Source organism: Ambystoma mexicanum, chromosome 4p (assembly GCF_040938575.1).
Source record: "Ambystoma mexicanum isolate Mex_15411 chromosome 4p, UKY_AmexF1_1, whole genome shotgun sequence".
In the NCBI taxonomy this organism is placed as follows: Eukaryota; Metazoa; Chordata; class Amphibia; order Caudata; family Ambystomatidae; genus Ambystoma; species Ambystoma mexicanum.
The window spans coordinates 677,436,812-677,459,749 of NC_090927.1; the positions used below are offsets into that span (position 1 = coordinate 677,436,812).

A 22,938-nucleotide genomic window follows, 5' to 3' on the forward strand; every position below is an offset into this window, starting at 1 on the left:
CTGCCCTACTGTGACTGCAAGGTAGGCGTTGGGGATGCCAGAAGATGGTTACAGTAAAAGCACACTATGATTTTTGGCATGGAGCATTTATGAAAGTGAGTAGGATTAGCAGAGCTCCCTTTCAGAGTAAGAATTGCCTGCATCATTGTACTGCTAAAAATCAAGCGATCTAATGCTTTTACACTCTCACAGATGGTGGCCTGTCACACACCTATCATAAATAGCGATTTAATTTATTTTTAAAGTGTGTTTTTCAAGTTCAGTGCATTTTTTTTTTAATTAAACAATTATTCAGCTTCCTATTTGGCTTCATCCAAATACTTGATGCACTATTTGGGATTTGGCTGAATACTTAATGTGCTACTCTGTGCACCCCTACAAAGAACTATGAACCGCTGATCCCAAAAAGCACGCCACTACCTCGGGAGAAGCCCGTCCATTATTGAGTGACCTGGCAGTTGATTCCGGGAATGTCGGAAACATGTCGGGAATTTCTTTTTTTAAACACATGTAGAATGTTTATTGTTTTATTTTTGAGTCTTGTTGTGTTTTGTGCAATTACGTAAGAAGTTTGTTTAGACGATAGGTCTAGGTATTAGGTTATTTGTTAATATACTTCCACTGTGTTTGGTGTTTGTGGGTCCATTGATGTTTTAACCATTTGTGGTACATTTTGTAATAAATCGACTTTATTTTTATATTTCATCAGCATACAGTCCAATTTTTTCTAGACTGTGTTGCCGGAACATCATGAAGTTTAGGTAGGTTCTTTGAGGTCCATAATAATTAGTTATTTTCCCTGTCATTTCTCCTTGTTACAAATACATAGTTGATATCAAGAGCACGCAATTTCACGAAGGCCACTGTTATCAAATGGGACCTGAAGTTGTATTTGTTTTCAATTAATGACAGCCTCGTAATGAGTTCCGAACCAGCGAGTTCATAATAATCGTTTAAAACGGCAATCTAGCGGCAAATGTTCACGAGAAAACCTGCAGGTTTCTGTTTCAAAGTGTACTTGTCTTAAACATTATTGGCATTTGTTGGAAATACAGAAATAGAAATGGTTCCATGATCAGCAGGGGACAGAACTGTTTTACATTTTCCACTCTAATTTTTCCCTGCAAGTCCATTATTCCTTTCATGCAATTCTCTGAGCTGTGAGAAGCTTGCCCTTTGCAAACCTGATTTTTCTGAAACCTTTTTTGTTAGATTAAGCAAGAGAACAATTGCGCCATCATGTGGCTATGTGGAAATATCTACTGTAATTTCGTACACATTCCTATAAAAGCAGAGAGTACAGTACATCTAATATTTGTAAACCTCTAAAAATCATCTGGACCCTTTTGAGTACTTTGTAACAGATTCCGGAGTATCCTGGTTCTTTCCAAATTGTCGCTGAAACAAACGTTTCATGGCGAACTATGGGTCCTTTTTTGAAAGGCGTTTGTTGGCGTTTTTGTTTACAACTAAAAATAAATTCGTTCGCCAAAATGGTGTAATGAAAGTGTTCTGAAGTACTGATGGATTTTGATAGAGGCATTGCTATCCTTGGTCATGAAGCGGTGTAGAAAGAAAGTTTAGAGATTAACAGGCATGTTTTCTGTGGAGAATGCATTACCCTACCCAGTGGGCGGAGCGGTTGGGAGCACTGCTCCTCTACTTTTTTTAAATTAAGATTTCACTGCTTTAAAAAGAAACCGCTCTGGACACGTTTGTTGTTTGCTTTCGCCTTACTGGACATTCTAACCTGGGACTTGCTGGATCAGATCCAAACTCACGTCACGGTGAGTAATTGTAGAGCTGCTGGGCTGCTGTTATTTTTTCAGTGGCCTGCTTGGGGCAAAGCCCTTTCGCATGCCCTGTCATAGCTCTGCTCCGCAGTAATCAGAATATTTCTTTTGCATGTAAGCAACTTAACGTGAATACACGGCAGGCACAGCTGTAGTTGCAGGTGATGGGTACGCGGGAGGGGTGGCTTTAATATTTAGCATGCCCCGGTTAGGGAAGGGAGTGTGTGTGAAGCTGCATGCAGTGAGGGACGATGAATAAGGGCCAACTTACAACCTGGTGCTCTCCCGGCCTGTGCCTTTCTCTTTGTCCAGTTAGATCTGATTTCGAAGGTTCCTTTACATTTGCTTTCCAATGATCTCCTGTGCACAGTGCACCCTGCCTAACTGCGGAACCGAGTGGTGCTCCTCAGATGCATGCTGAACCTAGATGCACTGTCTTATTCACTTGCCCTATGATGCCTGCTTGACTTCTGCAGCCCCCGTAATGTGTCGTGTGATTCTGCCACTTGGCCTGCCCTTAATGTGTTTTATCTGATTTGACCATGCAGCACTGCGCTGCCCACATGCCTGATTATACCTTGTAACCCACTTCATTCAATCCGTTGCCGGGGCTGCCTATTTGATTGCCGCAGCCCCTGTAACATGAGGTGTGCTTCTGCCAGCTGCCTGCCTGTAATGTAATTGATCTGATTTGAGCATGCAGCACTGCGCTGCCCACATGCCGAAGTATACCTTGTAACCTACATGATTCGACCCGTTTCAGGCGCTGCCTGATTGTTTGCAGCAGCCCCTGTAACATGAGGTGTGGTGTTGCCAGTGGACTTTCCTGTAATGGAACTCACCTGACCTGAACATGTAGCCTAGCGCTGCCCACCCACTAGCCATGTCCATACTATGTATCTATCCTATATGACTGCAGCCTGCGCTGCACTCCTGCCTTCTAGACTATGCAACCTGACCTAACTTGACCATTAAGCACTTATACTTTGTAACTATTGTAACTACATGTGTAACCATCCTGCATAAGCAACTCCTGTAACCATCTTCTTAAGACCAAGTGCCCAGATGCCTCTGAGTTAGGTGTGCTTTATAAGTGTAAACATAAATAAATAAATAAATAAATGTAATGGGGGTCATTTAAAATGCATTTTGCATTTTCTTTCAGTCTTTACACAGTGGTGGGGGTGGAATGAAGGAAAGGCAGGACCCAGGTATGGGGTTTATACTGCATGTGGGATGGGACGTGGCAATGGGGTTTTGCGGGTGGGTGAGGATGGGCCAGCAGGGAACATAGTTGCACTAGTTCTTTTCGTACACTTTGACCACTGTTGTATCACTTGTTACACTGTGTTATGCTCAGGCACGCCATGGTTACATGCAATGTTTATGAAGGAATCTTAGCGCAAGATTCCAGTTTGAGCAAGTGACCGAAAAGGAAAATGGTGGGCAGTTTGGAGCAGGGGCTTAAGTATGTTACTTAAATATGTAGAGTAACACAAACTTACTTGTCTGGATGCACTTGTCTTAAGAAATTGGCGACGAAGGATACCCTGCTGCGATTCTGGTGCCTTATTTTCAATGCCTCTCCTTTCTTCTCCATAGCCTTTGGCTTAATTATTTCATGATAGCAATGTCCAGTTCTGTACAATGGCGGCTTCACCTGCTTCCTATGTACTGCTTGTAGCTAACCTATACGATGACTTGATCATGGTTACATGCAATGTTTATGAAGGAATCTTAGCGCAAGATTCCAGTTTGAGCAAGTGACCGAAAAGGAAAATGGTGGGCAGTTTGGAGCAGGGGCTTAAGTATGTTACTTAAATATGTAGAGTGACACAAACTTACTTGTCTGGATGCACTTGTCTTAAGAAATTGGCGACGAAGGATACCCTGCTGCGATTCTGGTGCCTTATTTTCAATGCCTCTCCTTTCTTCTCCATAGCCTTTGGCTTAATTATTTCATGATAGCAATGTCCAGTTCTGTACAATGGCGGCTTCACCTGCTTCCTATGTACTGCTTGTAGCTAACCTATACGATGACTTGATCTATCTTGCGTTTCAGAGTCTGTACTTTCTTCATGCTTCTGATTTCTTCAGCACTTTCTATCATGTAGTTTTCTTTTTTTTACACCTTTACGGTTCACTTGATTCTTTACTTCATCATTTCTCCTCTAGAATTCATACATTGGGCCTCATTACACGGTAGGTGGTAAGGGATTACCGGCACCGGTAATCCCTTACTGCCCTACTACGAGGTCCCTCAGCGGGTCCCGTCCTTAACGCCTGGTCTGACCAGGCGTTAAGGACGGGACCCGCTGAGGGACCTCAGAGCTAATAACGGTACCGCTAATAGCGGTACCGTTATTAGCTCCTTCCCCATTCCCATTGAGTCCTATGGGGGCTTGAATGGGAATGGGGAATGGTAATTGACATGGGGATTTACCGGGTCCTCCAGGGTCAGAATGACCCGGAAAGTCCCCATACCGCCTACCCGGACCCAGAAGGCGGTAAGGGGGTAGCCATGGCGCTAATAGCGCCATGGTTACCTCCTACCGTGTAATGAGGCCCATTGTCTTCATTTGATACTTCAGGACTTCCTGCACACGTTCCATGACATAATCAGTCCATCTTCTTAGTTCTTTCTCATATTTCCTTCCTGCAGGCCGTCATCACCCGGAGGGTACATTCGATATGGTTGTCTATTAATGGGTACCATATTCAAAATACTCGCGGCGGTATTGGTACAATATCTGGTGTCAGACATGGCACGGTCAGATGTCTCCAATGCAGGTGAGGTAGGGGGGTAGTGTCTCCTGCGGATGTGTATGTCTGCTCCTCTATGCCACGAAATCCCGAGATGCCACTGAGATACGGAGTGAATGGAAGGTGATCGGTTTGAATGAGAGTTGAGGCACTGCTGCCCTCCCAGGACATGATGACGAGTGTACGGTTTCTCTCAGTGAAAGGAGGATAAGCACACCGATTTTGTGTCAGCGTGCGTGAGGAGAGGAGGCTTGTGCTCTCCTCCTGAGTACCCGTGCCAAAGAGGACACTGCATAACAGTGCAGCCAGCATGTGCAAGCAGCAGTGCGTGGAAGATGTGAGCACTCAGTGCCTGTGCGCACATCAATGCAATGTAGACTTTAGAGGAAGGTACATTACACTGCTACGAGCACGTCCAGCGTTAACAAGGTAAGCAAAGCACCAGAGAGACAAACGTGTGCAGAAATGAGTCCAGATCCTGATACAAATAAGGTGGAGACATAAATAATACAGGAAAGAGAAAAGAAAGGTGAATAAATAGAAAGACAAGGCGACATAAGACTATCACCAGGCAAAAGGTGCTAGACCCAACTGTATTTATGGCACAACAGGGAATGCCGAAAAATAAAATGGGGAACATGTAGAAAAGATTTTTACATTATGTATGCACAACCTGTAGGGGAAACGTAGAAACTGACACAAAGTGCACTCATGCATAATTGCTACCTTAGCTGAACTTGATGAGGGTGAGGAAGTGAGTAAATTGGTAGATGAACTGGGCCCTTGCACTAAAAAGTTAGATAAACATTTCAACCCCAGGGTGGGTACAATTCTAGAATGATATAGTTTTGCCATGTGTGAGCAAATGCCTGGTGAGTTTGTTGAAGAATACATCATATTTTGGGAACAGGTTTATCGAACACATAAGAGACTAATTTAGTCTCAGGATGATAGGTCTGGGGCAACGCGCTCGCCTTGGAAACAAGATGATGCAGAGCAGCACGGGTTCCATCCCCATCTCCCAGGTATTAAGCGCGTTATAGGCAATTACAATTACAATCATTTATGGTGAAGTATAATCAGGACAAGATGAAAGAGGAACTGTGGATCAAGGATGATCCCTCCTTAGACGAAGTGATCGCAATATCCAAAAGAGTAGAACATTCTCTAAACTAACTTGCAAAAGTACCTGAGAAGGAGCTTGTAAATGAATTGATGAGAATTCAAACAAGCATATGTGCGAGAAAGAAGCATGAGAAGAGAAGAGATACGAAAGGAACGTACAAGGAAGGTGGTTGGAAGGGCGGGAAAGAACGGGGAGTGGGAAAACATTCTACAAATGTCGCAGCAAACGGCACCTTTCGGTGGCACCAAATTGTCCAGGAAGTAAAGTAGTATGCAAAAAATGTAAAAGGTGGCGACATTTTGCAAATTACTGCCGACATTTCAAGGGAATTAAAAAAGTATTAGGGTTTTGAACAAAGGAGCACACATGGATTAAGACTCAAAAGACAGTGATGATCTTGTAGGTGATGATATATGTCCCATAAGTGTAGTTGGTGAGGAATGTGACAGTGTCGATGACAGCCCCATTGCAGAAGTACATGTTAATGGTGTACCTATACACATGATGGCAGACTCATGGGCCAAAGTGTCTTTTGTTTCAAAAGAAGTTTGCGAAGAAATGTTTGGTGGAAATGAGAAAACATTGATGCCACCATATATTAGCCCGGGGAGTACAACGTGGACAACATTGAAGTTCTTGGGTATTTCATGGCCAAACTAGGATTCAGAGCAAGAGAAGCAATAGGGAGGATTTATGTGACACAAAAGCGAGCTGCACTGATAAAATGGAAAGAACCGCACAATCTGAAGATAAGTTTAGGTCCTAACACACGTCAGCAGGTGTTGACGGGTGCAGAGAATTGTAATGTTGCCCCATAGGTGTGATGGTATCCCAACATGTTTTCTAACAAAGTAGGAAAATTAAAGGGGATAGTGCACAAGATTATCCTAAAGGAAAAGGAATTGCGAGCAGCGGCAGAATTAAGATCAGCGGCATTAGCTTTGAAAGATGTTGTGGGGAAGGAGTTCAAGAAATTGTGCGAATGTGGGATGATACAGAATGCCAGTGCAGTAGAGTGGTTGTTTCCTTCAGTTGTAGCTGAAAAACAAAATAGAGAGGTGAGGTTATGTGTTGACTTACGTTGGCTAAATGATTGTGTGGTGGTTGAATGACATCCATTACCAAATATGGGTGAACTACTAAGCCTTGTAGGGGATAGAAGCATGTTCACTAAACTTGATCTGACATTTGTTTATCATCAGGTTGAGTTACATCCCAAATCAGGGAAATGTACAGCATTCATATCTCATGAGACTGTATTTCAGTTCAAGCCCATGCCATTTGGATTGGTATCGGGGGAATCTGTTTTCCAAAAGGTAATGTACACGTTTTTCAGGGAGGCTGAAAATGTTTACTGCTTATACGATGATATATTGGTTTGTGGCTAAGGTATTAGACATATTGAGTGTGCAGGGGCTCACGCTGCAGAAGGAAAAATGTGTCTTTAGAAGAGAGTAGGTAGACTACCTAGTGCACATGATATCTAGAGAAGGTGTTAAGCCGAAGGAAAAGTTGGTAAACACTATTAAAGGAAGTGAAAACACCCAAGTCTAAATGTGAAGTTAGGGTGTTTCTTGGACTTGTTGAGTTTGATCAGAAATGTGTACGTAATTTCCTGAAGAAGGTGAATGGGATGAGGGAGATGTTGAGAAGGAAAGCTGACTTTCAGTGGAATGACTAGTGTGAGAATGAACTTAGGTCCATAAAGGCTGAAATCGACTTAGCAAAACCATTAGGCCAATTGAACCCTAGAGATGAGACTATCATTACTATGGATGTAAGTGATACTGGTTTTGGGTCAGTGTTGTCCGATATCAGGATAGAGGGAAAGGAGGTGGTTACTGCACATGTTTTATGTGTTTTGTAAGCAGAGTGCAGGTATTCGGTGATAGAGAAGGAGGGTTTGGGTGTGTCTGGGGAGTGGAGAGATTTTGAGGTTTTGTATGGGGGCAAACATTCACTGTGAGGACAAACCACAAACCGCTTAAGGCAGTGTTTGAGAACAAGGGGACAGAAAAAACGTATCCAGGAGACAGGCGATTTGGGTGACACATATGTAATGTCATGACTTCAAGGTAGAGGTAGTCCCAGGTATACCTAATGTGTTTGCTGATCACTTGTGAAGAGTATGTGTGGAAGGGAAATGAGGGAGTGAGGAAAAAGGGTAGAATGGACAAGTTTACGCCACATATAATGGAATTATAGAAAGGCAAGAGTGGAAAGCTGAGTGTGAAAATGACAGGTGTATCAAGGAAGTAAAAGAGTATGTGAAGGGAAAATGGCCTAGAAAGGCCAGGTTGCATGAGGAACAAAAGACGTTTGGGAAGTGAGTGTGGAGTATAATCACTTTATCACTGAGGGAAGGTTGTGACTCTGAAAGGGTTGAGGGACAGGCTAATTGATAAAGCCCATGAGGGGCATACGGGCATAACGAAAACCAAAGACGTGTCGGAGGCAGATTATTGGTGAACAGGATTTAATAAGTGTGTGGAAGTTAGACTTAAAGCATATGTGAGTTGTAACAAATCCGGGAAGGGATTGAAGACAAAGGAGCAACCTCTGATTATTCCAGAGCAGCTGCAGTGTGTGTGGGAAGACCTTGTGATGGATATACTGGGACCCATGGGAAGAGGGTCCCAACTGGAAAAATATGTTCTGGTGTTGTTGGATCTGTTTTCGGGATGGGTGGAAGTAAACGTGGTGAGGGAGACCACTGTGGGCAGTGTGGAGACATGTCTTAGTGGTATTTTGGAAATTAAGGGATTCTGTATAGTATTTTTACTGACAATGGACCACGATTTGTTGGGGAAGGAATCAAAAGGTTTAGGGAAAAACACAGGATTGTGCAGAAACGTACTGCTTTATATCATCTGCAAACTAATGGAGTGATTTGAAGGGAGAATAGGTGTCTCATGGAAGGAATACATGTAGCAGAAGGAAGAGGCAAAAACTGAAAGAGAGATGTGGGAAAGGGCAAAAGCACTCAGATATGCACCACATTCCAGGCACAGGAGTTATACCATTTGAGTTGATGAGGGAAAGGATATTAGTGTCACCTGGCCTAGTAAGATCGTTGTAAATGCCATATCATATCGAAGCTAACACAAGAGTGTGTCCTCCATTGCTAAGGAGGCCAGAGGTGAAGATTCTAGATGAGAGTGTGATGGAGACAAAGGTGACGCAAATTAAAACAAAGGTCAAGAAAAAATATGACAAGATCAACGGGGTAATTCATAGATTTCAGTGCAGAGGCAGCGCACGCGAGCAGCGCAGAGAGGGAGCGTGGGCCAGCGTGCGCCAACCGTGTGCGCTAAACAGCATTCTGGCACACCGAGTATTCATGGAATATCAAAGCCATTGGAGCGCTGGAGCAGAGAACATCCCACAGCACCAGTTACGCACCCAAGAAGGCCCCTTGCACAAGGATAAGGCATTGAAATCCCCAATGCAGCGCAAAGGGCCACGCTAACCCTGCACCAGTTCACAGGGTCGGTACTGTGTATTTCAGGGGTGCGCTGGAAGTTTAACATGTGATAGGCCTTGTGCGAGCGAGTACGTGTATTTTGGTGGTGCGCGGAAAGTTTAACACACGACAGGCCTTGGGTGAGCGGGGTATGTGTATCCTGGGGGTGCACAGGAAGTTTAACACGCGATAGGTCTTGGGTGAGCGGGGTAAATGTATCCTGGGGGTGCGTGGAAAGTTTAACATGCGATAGGCCTGGGTGAGCGGGGTATGTGTATCCTATGGGTGCGCGGGAGGTTTTACACGTGATAGGCCTTGTGCGAGCAGGGTATGTGTATTTTGGGGCTGTGTGGGAAGTTCAACACGCAATAGGCCTTGGGTGAGCGGGGTACGTGTATCCTGGGGATGCGTGGGAAGTTTCAAACGCGATAGGCCTTGTGCGAGCGGGGTACGTGTATTCTGAGGGGTGTGCAGGGAGTGTCACACGCAATTTCACTGGGCGAGCGGGGTACGTGTATCCTGGGGGTGCGCGGGGAGTGTCACACGTGATTTCGCTGGGCGAGCGGGGTACGTGTATTCCTGGGGTATGCGGGGAGTACCACATGTGAATTGGCAGTGTGGGTCCTCCCAGGTGTGCCCTCTCCCCCCTCCCCAGGCCTTGCAGGCAGCCCTCAACACAGGGGACTACCCTGCACCCCTGGGCAAGCCCTGCAGGCAGGCCACGCCACATGGGACTACCCTGCACCCCTGGGTATGCCCTGCAGGCAGGCCACACCACAGGGGACTACCCTACAACACTGGCCATGCCCCGCAGGCAGACCATACACCCTGGCTATGCCCCCCAGCCAGCCCATATGTCACCATGCACAATACATGTCCCCCACACCCACTCACCCACTCAGCAGTAACAGTCACCTGCCAGCAGGCCCCGACTCATGTCCCCCTGAACCCCCACCCACCCAGCACTGACAGGCACCTGCCAGCAGGCCCCGACTCATGTCCCCCCACATACTCACCCATCCAGCAGTGACAGGCACCTGCCAGCAGGCCCCGACTCATGTCCCCCTGCACCCCCACCCACCTAGCAGTGACAGGCACCTGCAGCAGGCCCCGACTCATGTCCCCCAACCCACTCACACACCCAGCAGTGATGGGCACCTGCCAGCAGGCCCCGACTCATGTCCCTCTGCACTCCCACCCACCCAGCAGTGACAGGCACCTGCCAGCAGGCCCGACTCATGTCCCCCCACCCACTCACCCAACCAGCAGTGACAGGCACCTGCCAGCAGGCCCCAACTCTTGTCCCCCTGCACCACGACCCACCCAGCAGTGACAGGCACCTGCCAGCGGGCCCGACTCATGTCCCCCCACCCACTCACCCACCCAGCAGTGACAGGCACCTGCCAGCAGGCCCCAACTCATGTCCCCCCCAACACGTCATCACGATTCACAATCATGGGCCTTATGGCCACCCAAATCACACCCTACACCACCCCAAACACACAACCAAGTATTACATCCACCCCACATTGCAATATCCATCACATGATACATCGCAAATGGCAAGTATGCACATCAATACATGTCCGTCACACACACACAATGGGTGCAAGTGAATGAGAAAACACACATCGTGACATGCATGAAACCAAAGAGAGAATACCACACATTGAAGTATGAAATAAAAATGTATTAAACTCAAAATCAAGGGAATGAAATGAAATCACACAATAATGGAAATAAAAAATAAGAAGCTGCATGTCCAAAATAATCCCAAAAAATGTGTGAAAGCACAATCCAAATCAATCCAAAAGCAGATGGGTCCAAAGTGTCTGTCTGTCAAACGAAATCCAAAGTGAATAAATAAAACAAATCTATTGATCCATGGTAAAAAAAAATCAAATGAAGTGAAATATTGTGTTGAACTATATACAAAGTACACATCCAGGGTCCATGAACCCAACCATTGAAAGGAAACCTACAAAAAACCCTACCTAATGAACAACTATATACAAAAAGGTGGGGCATTTTCCAAGCGCCCCAAATTAAATAAAAACAGAAAGGAAACCTAACACTAATTAACTATATACAATGGCGACGGGCAAGTCCTACGGCTCACTTGTTGATATCCCGGGCCAGGGCATCATCGAACTCCCGTTCCACATTCTGGAGGCGGGCCTGCTCCATGGCCCGATGTTTCGCAGGGATATAGCCATGCCCACCTCCAACTCCCTGCGAATTGCCTCGAGGCACTCAGCCCGCCTCAGCGCCCTGCGCATGGAGTTCCCTGCCCTGACCATAGTGAGCCGTGCCTCTTCCGCCCGCCGCCGCTCCGCATCTATTTGCTAGCCCAACCGGTGCCACACAGAAGACACACCCTATACAGGGTCCTCCTGCCCTCCGGCCGATGCCTGCCCCTCTGATGTTGATGGCCCCGAGCCATCATCGCTCCCACCTTGAGCCGGCTGCTGCCGTGCCTGTGCCCTGGCTCTTGATGCCTGCACAGCCTCCTCCTGCTGAGGTGCAGTTGTTGGGGTGCCCACCCCTGCTGGACCTCTGACTCCCGACTGTGGCAGGGATGTGTCCTCCACCAGCCTGGCCGCTGGGTCAGAGGCAGCTCCACAGGGTACCCAGGTGATACATGGGCCGGAAGATGGCACGGAGGACGACTGGCGCATAGGGGGTTCAGGTGAGGAGGGGGTCGGTAGAAGGTCCAGCACATGGGGGAATCCAGCACTGGTGACCCGTCCTAGTAGGTCAACGTGGTCAAAGAGGCTTCCGAGATGACATGCAGAGTCTTCACAAAAACACTGTAGGTCATCTCGCATGCCCCGTTGACGCAACGCCATCCCAGCCAGGACAGGCTCAACCCGGTCCCGGATTGCCACATCCGCAGGGAGAGGAAGGCCAGTTGTTGTGCGCTTATCCCCTCCCTGAGAACGGTCTGGATGTACGCATCCCTGATGGTGCGGGATGATGCAGTCACAGGATTGGGAACAGGATTACACACAGGCACCTCCGCGGCAGCCTGTGCTGCCTCCTGTCCCTGCCCCTGGACTGCACCACTAGCACCAGTGGAATCCCCCCTCCAGACCCTGTGTGTGTCCCTTCCACGGCCTCCTCCTCAACCAAACCCCCCACCAACCTGGATGACTCCGTGCCATCTTCCTCCATCGGACCTTGTGGGGTCTCAGCTGCCCCTTCTGCTGCCGAGGAGTCCACCTCCGACCTCCGCCTCTTGGACCTACCCTCGGAAGCTGCGCCCATGGATGTGGCACCAGACTCCTCACTCCCCGATGAGATGACAACATGGGAGGGGAGCCGGGCCTTGCGTCTCCGGGTGGCGGTGCGACCCCTGCCGCTTTGCTCCACAGCACCCTCTCCGCCCTCTTCATCAGTTGACGCTGCAGACAGGGAGAGATAGAACACAGGCATCAGGGCACTGTACAATGACCTGATACACACATAACAGTTGTAAATGAGTGGCAGTGTCAAACTTCAGACATGGCATCACACTCCCCAACACACATGTCATTTCAATTTACACACATGAGTAAATCAACAGGAATGTTGCACCAGGCAGCACCATCCATACACAAACAACAGGATGAGCAGCCGAAGGTGAGCCTGACGTCACATGCAACATGGGGAGTGCAGAACACATGCACACACCCCACCAGACATACATGCATCTGTACATCTCCACCATCCATGTCACATCTGGCAATCAGCCTCCTACATGTCAGTGTCACATGCATCCATGGTGTATCACAGTTGCACACTTGTCAAATATACACACATGCACATGTACATAGTGCAGATACATGCAGGTAGAACCAGCATCCATGTGTGACACCACAACCATGCCACAGTACATACACAGAATTTTAAAATTGTGTGCACCCACACATGCATTTGGCCAGCATGCTTACCAACACCTACACCATTGAAGTGTCTCACACATGAGAGGACTCACATGCGGCAGGCTCATGTCCCTGTACATACACATCCATACATGGCCCTACAAAGACATATGTGCAACCTGCACACTCCTGCCTCACCTCAACATGCACAGCGTCCAATCAGTACGCATGTACACTTACCGCTCAACTCCGGACGGGTCTGCCTCTCAAGGCCCTGAAGGTGGAGCGCTGGGCGTATACGTTCCAGGACCCTCATCTGGTTGTTGGTTAGGCGGACCCGGCACCCCGCAGCATCCGCTGCCTACAATAGGCGCCGGGCCTTGTTGAGGGTCCTGGACCTGAAGTCCTCCCAGCACTTCCGGACGTGTTGAATGTCACGGACTGCCACCCCCTCCACGTTGATGGCAGTCACAATGTCCATCCAGATCCTCTTCTGTCCTTCATTGTCAGCGCGCGAACTTCCAAAGAGGGCATCATACTGCCCCAGGACTTGCTCCACCAGGATACCAACTTCATTGGCACTGAAGCTGGTAGCCCTCTGCCTCTCTGGCTGGGGGTTGCCAGATGGTGTTGTGTCCGACATGGCAACCCCAGAGGCAGGTGTGGGTGGGCAACTGGGTCCTGGGGCTGGGCTGTGGAGCGATGGAATACCAGTCGGGAGTTTTCTGTCCCAGCAGGGGTGGTCACAGCAACTGCACCCCTGCAGATGGCTGACGTGCAGGCACCAAACAGCAGGGCACGTGGGCACCAGGCAGGCAGCAGCAGATGGCAGGTGGGAGCGTGCTCGGGGCTTTGGGGGGCAGGAAAATGGCCTTCTGGGCAGGAGCGTGGTCTTCCGTGTGTTGTTGCGTGACCAGCTTGATACGGAGTGATTTGGCACGTTAAAAAACTGCACGTCTGCGTGTAATTCGAGGAAAGGCCCTTAGCGCGTAAGTGCATCTGTGACATGACGCGCATGGGCGTTTCCCTCAACGCGGGTGTATGTTGATTGTACACGTACAAAAACTGCACGTCTGGGTGTCACTGCGTGTAATTGGAGGAAAGGCCCTTAGCGCATATGCGCGTAAGTGACGTTGCATGTGTGGGCTGGGTTAAAAGGTACGCATAGGATGCCATTTTCTTGTACATGCTTTTTGTGGAGAGCGAGCGGGTGATTCTTGTACTTCTTGTCGGTTCACATGCGATTACTTCACAACGGTTCCAGTTCGTACTCCCTGTATACTCAGACAGTGTTTAATTCTTCTTTTGGCGGGGGTGTCGCATCTTTTTCACATTCTTTTTCCAGGCAGACTGTGAGTCGTGCATGTATTTTTCAACTGTGGTTGCCCCCGTGTTGCGTACCCATTCAGAGGTCATTGTAGGCTGCGTGTACCACACGTACGCTTATTTTTGTGTTTCTGGGTGCCACAGCATAGTGCGGGTTCTTTATTCCATGCACGTGGTCTATCAGAGGTCGCGTGCACGTTAAATTTTGATTTCAGGGTGCCTGTGCATTGCGTGACCCATCATCTTCCCCCAGGGGTCACAGACAGCCTTGCTAGAGCACTAGGGTAAGTATTCCATCTAGTACCCTACCCCTTTCACCCCAATTGCCCAGGACAATTGTTTACTGCAACTCCCATTCGCACAACAACATCAGTGCCATGGTTGGGAGGCACCCAAGCAGTAAGGGAGGCAAAGGTGGCCGACCTCAAAGAGGTGGGTGCGGTAGGGGACGTGGCCAGGATGTGCAGGTTGGCCCAAGAGGCCAATATGTGGAGGACCAATCAGGGACACCTATGCCCCCCCCCAATGGGTCGGGGAGATGTAGCTGACACCATCCGAGCTCAGGCCTTGTGAACCCGGCCCAACCGAATATTGTCAACCGAACCGGCACAGGATGACTCCCAGGCTGACCTCCGTGTCACCAAGTCGAAGCCACGTGTGGCGGTGAAAGTTGCTGTGACCAGGCCACGTGGATCTGGGGCAGCAATGTCATCTGCTGCCCAAAGTAGCCAGGGTGAGGAGGCTGCAGGGGCAGCTGCAGCTCAATCCACCCCGGCTCCGAGTCTCCCAGCCGAGACAGTGTTGGTCCAAGTCCATCACACCGAGGTTGGTCCTGCCAACATCACCCATCAGCCAATGCCTGCAGTGAGACCTTTGGTCATCGTGCCTTTGGCTACTTCCAGTGCCCAGTCCACCTGCGCTTCTGCCCCTACCAGCCAGAGCAGCGTAAGCCACTCAGGGTCCGCACCACCTTCTAAGAGGAAGAAGGGTGCTATTGCGGTACAGGCTGGGAACCCAGACACGGCTACCCACTCCGGCACATCAAGGAAGCCTAGTTTCAATGATGCAGAACTAGATGCACTTGTAGGCTACGTGTCGGCCCATGGCCGCGAAATGGTGGTGACTGCAGGGTGCAAGACTACGACTGCTCAACGTAGGGCCCACTAGCAGACCATCGCGGACCACATTAGTTCCCTTGGATTTGTGAAGCGCACAGCTGATGATTGCTCTAAGCGGTGGAATGAGCTCCATTGCAGGGAAAGAGTGACGAAAGATGGAGAATTATCGTATTGGCCACGTAAGGGGTTTCCGTGGTGCTAGGAAGTTGTAGCGGTTGATTTGTAAACGCCACCATGGTTATAGGGAACCACCTCACGTGAATATAGAGGTGAGAAAGTCGGGTCCTTGGTCGCTTAAATTTCTACAGTGAGAAGATTGGAATCCCCCAGAAGCAGGAAATGAGCGGTCCGACATATCTGTTTGGACTCTCCCCTACAGACACCGTTGTTCAAATAAATTATTGAAAAGAGTGACACGGTCATGAATTGTGTGGCGCAGAGTTAATCATGCATATTGAAGAGTTTTAAAAGTGTTGGATCTACCATAGGCGAAGAGATATTGTTCAAGGGTACAGATGGTCCCCCTGATGAAGTTCTCTAACACTTGGTCGAATAAAATGGTGTTGAACGAAACATGTTGAGCAAAGAAGTGTATTGTAATTGAGTGACAATATACGAATCAATCTGATGTATCAGATTGGAATCCACCCCAGGGTAGCACTGAAGGGGGTAGGAATGCACTAAATAGATAAATTACGTGTACAGTGGTATCCTTTAGTGAAAGGGAACCTAGTAGCTACCGACCATTTGGTTTCTCGAGGTAGTGTTCACCTTTGTACATTATCTAGTTTTGTATAGGCAGGTTGAAACAGGGCTGAGCACAACACAGGTTGTTTTATATATGGGATTTTTTTTATGAGAAATTTTGTAAAAGGTTTTTAGGAATTATTGCAATTTTAAAATGATGTTTTACAGAGTTGTACATTGTATTGTGATCTATATGAAATTAAAATTGTGATGTTTAAATTGTGTTTTTGACTTAGTATCTATTTGTTAAAAGTACTTAGTGGTTTGTTGACTTGGGGGACACAAGAGGGGGTAACAGGTTGATGTGGTGTGACCCTTGGTTGAAGGATTGTCCTGAATTTGTGCCTAGGAGCCTGGTCACCACGTCATTAAAATGGCTCCATGCCTCTAGGTGGTTGTTGTGGTGACTGCAGGGTGCAAGACTACGACTGCTCAACGTAGGGCCCACTAGCAGACCATCGCGGACCACATTAGTTCCCTTGGATTTGTGAAGCGCACAGCTGATGATTTCTCTAAGCGGTGGAATGAGCTGAAACACAGAGAAAAGAACAAGCTGGCTTCCAATCATGCCTCTACTCTGGTGACTGGCAGTGGGTCTCCACCAGAGGAGGAACAACTCACTGAACATGAGTCTATCGCTGGAGCATTCATCACAGAGGATCAGATCCAAGGCGTAGGAGACCTACCAGATCTTGAAGCAATGTCCGGTGAGTGACCATGCATGTGTGTGCAATCCATGTGTATGTTGCTTGGGTGATGTGTTCTGATTGAGTGCCAGGTGAGGCTCTGTAGTCATGACTGCTATGGGTCACCCATGTGGTCCCTCCAAACCATGCCCCGGCCTTGGGGTTCCGTTTCACACTATCACTTCTGACCGCAATTGACAATTTGCACATGATTACTGCACTTGCCCTTCAACTGTCCTCTTGCCACAACATTGTTCATACTGTTTTCCTGTTCATTCTGCCGGATTGATGAAATCATTAGCATTTTTACCACACATTTTTATGACCTACTGCCCCAAATGTGACATACTTCAGTCATAAATTACACCCCACAATGGCCCACATTTCCTAACTTATTATGGGAATGATTTGAACAATCAGGCTGATTGAGTAATGTGCACCTACACATGGCCTGCACACAATCATTTTGGGGCCCTGTTTGAATGTTGAACATGACAATTGTATTCTGTCATGTCAAAGTGACCAACCATTGATGTATTGATGTGCCTGCCATCAACACTGGCTTTGCTGCAGCGTGTGGCACATGCGTGTTTTGTCACACTTTTTTCCATGTTTTATTTCATGATGTCCATCTCACATGGATGGGTGACAGTACAGCTTTGCAAATATCTGGGTGTCCTTGTCAAATATCCCATGGCTATGCTATCTGCCATCTGTGTGCTGTCATGTGTCATGTATGTGGATTGTCCATGCCACTCACAGGTTAATGTGTGATGCCAATGCTATCCAGCATGCAGCACATGTGTTGGTTTTCCATCTTGGAGTCATCAGTGTCTGCTTTTTGCCTCCTCTTCCAACTCATTGACAGTGCATGCATGCCAGAGTTATTGTCAAGTGACATGTGTCATTTCTGTACTGCATGTCTGCCTCGTCAGGCCTATGTGTGTGTGCTATGGTGCTCATGCCTGTTTGCATCACTTATCTTTCATGTTTTTGCAGGTGATGAGGCACTTGATGCTGTTGAGGAGGGGGAGATGGCGCAGAGCCAGGTGTACGCACAGCCACAACCGGGCACCAGTGGAGGACGTGGGGTGGTGGTGGGTGAAACCCCAATCCTCCTACAGACCATACTGTCCACGTGTGTCTCTGGGTACACCTCCGGAGACCTCTATGAATCAGGTGCTGAATCGGACATTGAGACATATGTCCCGTCGCAGGTGAGTGTTTCTGGCAGGGATGCTGTTCTGTCCAACCCACCTACACCGGGGGTAGACCCCTCTAAGGGGCATTCTGTGTTGGAAAGTCCACCTGTGGCAGTTACGCATGCAGGGTCACACTCCACAATATTTGCTCCTGTTCCTAGGCCAGCAGATCAAAGGAGGAATGCAGTCCTGCAGCCTCAGGCAGTGCCAGCACTGCAAGGTGCACATCACCTTGCCCCAAACAGATGTGGTGCCCGCCAACGCGGTGGCCGTGCACCACCAGGCAATACTGTGTGCGAGAACTCCATCTACACTATAGCAGCACAACAGGGGGCATTGTGTGAAATGATAGCTCAGGCCATGGATAGGGTGGCCACTTCCATTCTCCCCCCTGAAAGGCAGGTGGAGCTTCAGCACCAGGCAACAGAGTCCATTTGCCACTCACACAGGGAGGACATGTTGGCGTCCATCAGGGACCGATGGGCTGGACTGGAGACTGCGCACAGCCATGTCTGCAGAGTCACAGGCCCACAGGGAAGCACTGAGGTTAGAACACAGGTCCCTCAGAGGTACTCTGGGTGAACTTGAGGTGTCCCGGAGTACAAGGTCAGAACAGCAGCTGGAGCAGCTGACACGCACACTCTCAGCTGTGCTCCAGGCAACCCGTCAGGAGATCTGGGCATCGCGCAAGGCCAGGCAGGCAGAGATGCTTGCTACCCGTGAGGTGCTGCATGGGGATCTCCGTACCATCATCCTGCGGAACCAAACCTTTCACACCCGCATGCTTGCTGCCATGGATGAGCATGCCAGCATGCCAGGGCTTTGCGTGGTCTGACACCCATATCATGCCCACCTTCTGATTTAGCACCAGAGGGTGATGACAGCGACAGCAGTTCTCCCACTGTAGCGTAGCTGTGCAGGCCATGAGCCCAAGGAGGGTGTCCTCCTCCCCCCGGACCACACATGGGCATTTTTTTTTTTACAGTGTGTTGCTTTGTGTGGCTCCCGTAGGCATCCACTGTGTATTCCAGCTGGGCATATGCAGGCTTGTCCTGTGTTTGGGTTAGAAACTTGGGTTCCTGACACACACACCCCTCCTGCTTCCCCTTTCCACGGGCTTGCAAAGGGTGTGACCATGTGACAGTGACTCACACAGTGACATTGGGCTCCAATGAGTTGTGTGGGCAGTCTGTAGTCAACACTGTGTATAAATCCCTAGTGGGGAGTGTTGGTCAATTCTACACTGCATGGTGGATTTGGATATGGTTCTACATCCATGACTTTATCCTTACATACATGTACCTTCTTCATGTCTTAACAAGCCGTCTCCTTTGCAGATGCAGTTCATGTTCTATGCAGTACACTGATACATTTGCCTACCAGCAACACTCTGCAGTTGGAAGGGGTCGATGTGCTGCCTTAGTCAGGTTGTGACACTTGCAGTAGTTTCATTTTTTCACTGTTGCTGGGAAGTATTTGTTCATGTGTGTTGTTTTTTTATTGATTACTGAGAGCAAATTGTCTGTGGCCTGTTTCCATTTGGGACGGTGCACTTTGTGACACTTGTGTCATGTGGTGTGCATTCATTTGGTTGCTTTCACATTACATGCTATGCCATGGTGTGGTGGGTAGCTGAGATGGGGAGGGCTTGGGTGACATGCCACTATTTTGATGTTGTATTTTGCAAGGGGGTAGTCCTTCATGCTGCATGAATGTGTGCCTTTTTCTGACACAGCATTGGGTATCTTTAAGTAGCTAGGGATGCACACAATGTAGCACTTCCAGGTGGACAATCTCAGGCTGGTATGGTTGTGACAGTTGACTGTCCCTTTTGTCATCATCATTGATTGTGAGCTGGTATTTGCCAGGCCTGTGTGCACTCCGCAGGGGTGGGATTTTAGGTGAAGTAATTTGCAACAAGCTGGGTACGGGCTGCCTCACCACGTGCCCTTTCCCCTCCCATGAGCAGCGGCCGTGCATGTGATTGGGGATGTGGGGGCACAACCATGTCCACCAGCATGGCCCGCCGGGTTGCGACATTGTGCAGGACACATGCTGCCACTATGATCCTGCACACTACTGGGGGCGCACATAGCAGCTGCCCACCAGAGCGGTCAAGGGAGCGAAAGCGTGACTTCAGCACTCCGAATGAGAGCTCCACTATGCCCCGGGTTGCAATATGGGCTGTATTGTATCTTACCTCAGGTGGTGTGGTGGGGTTCTGAATTGGCGTCATCATGTAGGTGCTCAGAGGGTAGGCACTGTCCCCTGGGGAGGTGATAATGGTTGGCATTAGTGTGGTTTTCACATTTCTCAGTGTCTGACATGCATGTATGTGCAGAGGCATTTATACTCACCAATTAGCCATGTGTCACCATGCCGCACCAGCTTGCAGGCCCGGGTTTAGGGGTGACATTCTGAATATGAAACTATCATGGCTGGACCCTGGATAGTTGGCATATACCGAGGTGATGATTCCCTTGGCATCACATACAACCTGCACGTTGATGGAATGCCAGTGCTTGCAGTTTCGATAGATGTGCTCAGTGGCCCTGGGAGGACGTAGAGCCGCATGGGTGCAATCAATGACACTTAGCACTTTGGGGAAGTGTGCCACCCTGTAAAAGTCCAGAACGACAGACTGCCTTTCTGCAGGTGTATATGTGCCTGCGGACTGAGGGGCATGCAGTCATGATGGCCAACACCTGGTGTAAGCAGCATGATTGCGTGGCCTGTGACACACACCCCACTATGGCACTTGTCCGCTGAAATGACCCAGTAGCCAAAAAGTGCAGTACATTGAGCATCTTTTCCAAGGGGCTCATTGCTTGGGAACAATGGGTGGGTGATGTGAGGTCATCCTCCCACTTCCTGACAAGTTCTAGGATTATGTGTGGTGGAAACCTGTACCTCACATGCACCTGGTCATCAGGCATCCCAAAAAGGCTGGTCCTGGGTAGAAAAATGCAGGGCCTGGCTATCCTCCTCCTCCTGCGGTGTCCCACGACGACTGCTGTGAGGAACGGTATATTCATCGTAGCATCTGAGCTTGTTTGTTGTTTGCGCGCACTTTTACGCTGTGCGGGGCCACTTACGCCTGCTTCCTGCTGGCGTACGTGTTTCCGGATTAGCGCGTCTTTTTTGGAGCACGGCTTTCCCCTGTTTGATTCCATGAATACGTGTTGTTTGCACATGTGTGGGTGTTGCGAGCATTTACCTCCTGTACTTCCCCTATAACGCCCACATTTTCATGCGTTGTTCCGCCCCGTGTTCCGCCCACTTTTCTTGTGTACGCTACATGATGTGTGCTTTCCCTGTTCAGTGACGTGCGCGCCCGCGTGTGCCACGCACGGATTTGGGGCACATCACAGGTTTTACAAGCGCAGCGCATTCCATGGATCAATGAACGCTGCGTGTGCGGCTTTAGTACGCGTGTGCTGCGATTTTCACGCTTGCGCTCCCCTTTTCGGCGCCCATTTATTCATGAATTACCCTGCAAATGTGTCCAGAGGATAATGATTAAAGGAGGAGATGTAGTGAGGATGAGGATGGGAAAGGTGAGAGACAAGAAGAGAGTTAAGTATGGACCTCCAGAAAAGGTCAAGCATGTGTTGAGTGTCGTGTTTAGGCTTGAGAATGGACAATTGCAGATCTTGAGAAGGGTTGTGAAGTGTGAGAGATACAGGACTGTGATGTGTGGGTTGGGTGAGAGTCGTAAATAGTGAGAGATTAAGTTAATATGTGTATATTTTTTATTGTGGTATAACCAAATTATGGTTTTTCACAAAGAATCATAAAAAACAGTTCATATATCCAATTTCTCTTACACAAATACAAAACACAAAAAAACAATTCATTTTGATAAAACCATCATTTTTTACACTTAATTAAACTGTTCTGAACACACAATTTAGAAAAATCCCTCAACTAAGAACCCTTACTTCTGAAATACTCTTAAAACATTCATCGTCAGGGCTGTTTCATGCCCCGCCATCATTCTTTCCCAAAACCTTTGTGAAGACAACCAATGAACTGAATAGGTAAAGCGCATAAAATACATCTGTCTAATTTCCAACGTGCCTTTACAAAATCTTAATAAATGCTCGTTCATTTGCTTTTTTGGGTCCAAACATTCAGAACAGCCTCGGCCCCCCGACGAGCAAGAACGGAACCAGTATGAATCAAATTGAGCGTACTCTCAAAAAGATGTCTCTCATTTTGGCATCAGGGAATTTCAGCAAATATTTTGGCAAATAAAGGAGGCTGCAACCGCTGATGCTCTCATTTGATCTATTGTCACTATCCAATCCATTGTAACAACTGCTTTCTTGATTTCAAAGGATTGGTAACTAGTGTTTCTTCATCACTGTCACACTGACTGAGGATCTTCAATGCCCTTCTTTTGAGCTCCATCAAAACCACAGATTGTCTCAATTTAAGGCACTGTAGGAGATCCTCATATAGCGTATTCCTTATTGGATCTGACATGAGCCTATATAATGAAAGAAGCTTCCAATCCACTTGCGACTGGAGTGAACTAAGTCCTAGTTCATATCTCAAGACCACCATCTGCAAACTACTTGGTAAACCTAAGGCTCTTTTCCAAATGTTTCTCTCTATTTTCAACCAATCTACTGACCAAGTCAACGGTTTTGCCTCAGTCCATAAAGTAAAATAGGGACCATGTTTGCCCTATAGAACTTTATTGCTGGCATTAATGAAAATGTGCAGTATTGCCAAACAATCTTTTGCAGCTGTGCTGTCAGCTGCATGACTTTTGACAATAGAACAGAAACTAAATGGGGCCAGTTAGAGTTCTTCGAATGAGCGCTCATGTGATGCCTGACCACT

General features: G+C 48.2%; 1 long non-coding RNA gene across 1 annotated transcript in view; it reads left to right on the top strand.

The window, feature by feature from the left end:
• Positions 1–1,651: 1,651 nt before the first annotated feature.
• The window catches only part of LOC138452608 (uncharacterized), a 236,683-nt gene continuing 215,396 nt past the window's right edge, over positions 1,652–22,938 (top strand). Inside the window, exon 1 of the long non-coding RNA XR_011260259.1 lies at positions 1,652–1,787. This is a non-coding gene — a long non-coding RNA (uncharacterized lncRNA). The remainder of the gene's footprint in view (positions 1,788–22,938) is intronic.